The sequence below is a fragment of the Physeter macrocephalus genome, chromosome 1 (genome assembly GCF_002837175.3).
Source record: "Physeter macrocephalus isolate SW-GA chromosome 1, ASM283717v5, whole genome shotgun sequence".
Classification (NCBI taxonomy): Eukaryota; Metazoa; Chordata; class Mammalia; order Artiodactyla; family Physeteridae; genus Physeter; species Physeter macrocephalus.
Window position 1 is genome coordinate 59640293 of NC_041214.2, and position 4715 is coordinate 59645007.

Consider the following 4715-nt stretch of genomic DNA (forward strand, 5'->3'; position numbering starts at 1 on the left):
AGAAAGTGCCGGAACCCTGCCTCTTCATGGGTCCTGTGATAAATGTAACAGATATTTATGTTTGGACCCCCTGCATCAATAACAGAAAGGGGTATTTGTGATGAGAAAGAAAGGACAGGACAATTACAATGATTCAACCCTGGGACAAAAGTCTAGAAACACTTTCTGAAATGAAGCTCCCTCCTGAGCATCAGTTTGATGGGGCTTTGAAACTGAGAAGAATGTGATCACTGTGGTGGTATTCAGTTAAATGACTCTGTACAATCTTTCTTTTCTAATCCTGCTTCCTGTTTGTGAGATGCAGACCTCAGTACGGGCTGCCACCAGATGACTAGCCAAGTGACCACTGACCCCAAGGAGTTTGCACTCAGCTCTCCCAGAAGGCAGATCAGCTCTGTATTTACTACACCTTGAATACCCTGGCTGGTTCTCAGTTACCATGGAGATGGGAGGAAATAGAAACCAACAACCCCTGGTTAGAGAGCTGGCACCAGCAGAACAGTCCTTCCCTTGGATGTTGGTTCTGATCCCAGGTCTGGAGAAACTAACTTGGGATGTTAAATTTTACTAAAAGTATCTTCTTATTGGACCTGGCTGGCTTCCCAAAGGCATTATTTGCCTCTAGTTTCTCAGGTAAGAGCTTAGATTATTCATAGGAATAGGAGCTGCACTTTATCTCTGCAGACTTTTTAATAAAAGTTGTCCACCCAGGTCCTCACCTAGACTTTGACTTAAGGGGTGAGAGCAGCTGTGGTTGGGACCCTCTCTCCTCCCTTCCACATTCTGCAAGTTCTTTGAGAAATTGGAGGCAGCTCAAGGCCCTAGTTCAGAACACAACTGAAGAGAGCTCCCAAGGTAATTGTTCACACGTCACTTTTCAGTATTTGGCAATGTTGAGACCCCCAAACCCTTCACAGATAGGTGCTGGGACCAGCTTCAATCTACAGTGTGGCCTCTGCTGGGGGTCACCTACCTGAATCCTGGGCCAGGGGGAGCCCTGTGCTCTGCACCCCCTGCCTCCCAGCCCCCAAACAGTTGCTTGCATCAGATAAACCTGGTTCCCTCCAAACCTGCTGGCTGCTCAGTCTTCTCTTAGCTCAGGATTGGGTTGGGAGAACAAAAGAAGAAATGCTGGCCTATGAAGTCTGCCTGGCTCAACCACTCTGTTTACTACACACAGGACTGTCATTTCTCAGTGATTCCCAGGCATGACCATCCAGTGGTATCTTTCCTTGTAGAATTTTGCAAATGATACTGCAATAACCTTTCAAAGTGAAAAGTAGCAAATTAAAGTGATTTATTGTTTCCTAAAAAACAAGGCAAAACAAAATAAAAAGGCAGTGAAGGCTAAACAAAGGACAAAGAACAGATGATAAAAAATAGGACAAATAGCAAGAAGGTACAATTAAACCCCCAAATATCAATAATTATACTAAATATAAGTGGACATAATGCTACTATTAAGAGTCAGAGATTGTTAAACTGGATAAATAAGCAAAACTCTGTCTATATGCAGTATACAAGAGATGAATTTTAAACACAGGAAAGTTGAAAGTAAAAACATTGGAAAAGTTATACTATGTAAACACAGCAAACTAAACCTGACATGACTATACTTATATCAGATAAAGTAGACTTCAGGACATGGGGTATTTCCAGGTATAATGAATATTCATAATGGTAAGAGAGTAAATTTAACAAGAGGATCTAAAAATATTAAATTGTATGTACCTAATAACAGAGCTCAACAAAACATAAATAATAACTGTCAGAACTAAAGAGAGAACTAGAGAAATCCATCATTATTGTTGAGCATACTGTAGGATTTTATTTACATACATTTCCAGAGCACAAAATACTAATCTAATGTGAGGCAAATCTCCTTAATAGTTGATCTTTGTGAGGGTTTGATTGTAAAAAGACAAATTATATTTTCTCGGGGTGTTGAAGATACTTTCTTTCTTGATCGGGATGGTGGTTTCACAGCAGTACACATTTGTCAAACTCTTCAGGCCATACACCTGTGCTTTTTATTGTACGTAAATTCTTTCTCAACAAAACCTCAAATCAATGCCCAGTATTTTCCATAATGCCCTTTTGTCACTTACCACATTTAATATTGGATTTTCTACACATTTAAATATGTTATTTCCCCTATTGGAATTACAGAGTCCTGCCTGAGTTGTTTATTTACCTTTGCAATTTTGCAGCACTTTACCCAATTTGGATAATCAATAAATACCAATTGAGCAAATAAAAATGAACTATAAATATTGAATCCAGCATTTTAAATTGGATTAAGTTTGTTTTATATTGTAGAGCAGGGATTAGCGAATGCTGCCCCATAGGCTAAATTTGGTGCACTGCTTGTTTATGCATGGCCCTCAACCTAGGAATGGTGTTTACATTGTAAATGAAAAAAAGAAAAATCAGAAGAAAATATTATGTGATAAATGAAAAATGATATGAAATTCAAACTTCACAAAACATAAATGGAGTTTTATTGTAACAGGAAGGTAAAAAGATGAGAAAAAGACATACCAAGCAAACACTGAGCATGATGAAAAGCTGATATGGTTTTACTAGTATCAGATAAAGGAGGCTTTGGGGGCACAGGGTATTACCAAATATAACTGAGGAGAATTCACAAAGGTAAAAGGTGAAATAGAGATTTTTACTGGGCTGACATAGAGCCCAGGAATCTGAATTGTACCAAGCCCTCTGTAACAAAACCTGCTCTAGAGTAACTGGAATAACAAAATAATCCTTAGTCATGAGCCATATAAATAATCAGCTATTTCACAAGATACAAAGTAGCAGATGGGGTCACACAGATTTAGTGAGAGGAGTACAAGTGATTATGTAGACTATAGGAGAAGATACAATTTGGAAGGCTGTGAGATAAGGAGATAACTGGTTTCTGCCTACACAGTTTCAGCAGCTTTGCAAAGATGAGATTTATAAATACTTTATAAATTAAAGAAATTAACTACAGCATCACTAAACTGAAAGTACCACCTACGCCACTTGCACAGTTTTCTATTAATAGTGAGTGAAGCATTAGCTGCCAAGGCCTTGGAATAAATTATTATGGAATTAGAGCTTGCAGAGATGAGTTATTGCCTCTCATATACACATTACTTGTAGCAAGAAAATACCATATTTGGAGTCAATCTCTTGGAGAGTCCAAAAGCTACACACAGTTACATTGACATAAGAGCTTAGCCTTAACAGCCTTATTAATGTTTTACAGAAACAGGGTGGAGATGATAAAATGGATAGTAATTTAAATGAAGATGAGATGATTCTTCAGTACTTCTTAATCCTTTTGGTCTCTCAGCTACTTCTAAGAGTACAAGAAGGCATTCCTTGTTTTAAAAAGAAGCACATCATTCTATAGCGTTATTTATTAAGGAGGGAATAAATTCAGTATTAATTACATGAAAGATTATAGTTAGAAAATAGTTGAGGTACACGTTTAATAAATTGTCATATAACTCTGTAATGTGAGTATAAAGAGGTTTCTGATCAGGATTATCTACCTACAGTTAATAGAATAATTATAACTCTTACTGGCAAATAACAAACCCATTGGGACTTGCTTCATCAAAATGGAAAATTTATTAGCAGAATAGAATATAAGGGTAATTCACAGGTCACAGGGGCCTCCTGTGGCCAGACCTCAGGTAAAGAACTGGAACCACAAATATGACTGCCATTAGAGCTTTCTCATTAATGGTCACTTTGGGCTGTTTCCTTGTTCAGTCTTGCTGCTTAACAACCTCCTCTCATACCTGAAAATGGCTGTTGTTAGAATCCCTATTGTGGAGGGATGCCATGATAAAGGTTGAATGTCTGGATGCCTTGCTAAGGAACTATTTGGTCTAGTTGGTGTCAGTACCTCTCCTATTCTAACCACAATGGGTCCTGCTATTGTGTCCAGAGAAAGAGGTCTCACTATTCCAATCTGACAAGTTATCATTAGTCAAGCCAGAAAATATAGTAATAGGGCCAGATTGACAAGATATCATTTGTCTAAAAAATTCCCTCATCCATAAAAACAATGTTTGATTTTCATTTATTGCCCCCAACCCACCGACCTGGGAAGCTATTGAGAAAATAACAATAAGAAGATGAGCTTAATATGAGTCCATGCTCTTTTAAAATTAGTATCTAGATGCATTTGTCAGAATTCATTGAAAGGATACTAAGGGTTTATGCATTTAAGGTATATAAATTTTACCTCAACAGCAATAACCAAAAAGCACTAGAAATAAACATTGAACTCTGGTTAATAATATTCCTGTTGAGGTATTTGTGGGACCATACTGATGTCTGTAACTTTGTTTGAAATGCATCAAAAAATAATATACATGAATCAATGGCTAGAGGGATGTGTAGATGAATATAGACAGGTCTGTGATAAAGCAAATATAGTGAAATGTTAACTGCAGCACTGACATAGTATGTATATGAATTTTTACAGAAAAATTCTTTCAACTTTTTTGTATGTTTGAAAATTATCCCAATGAAATATTAGAAACAAATAAAAATGAAATGAATCAGCACTTCCTCACATAATGCATTCTCAATTAGTATTTCTATACACTTGAGAATCTAGAACAATCTCTATGCCTACTACTTTAGATAGTATTTTACATTGCTTTAAACTCATTTGCCTTTGGACTTTCTAAGTTCAACGTGTACCTTTCTCA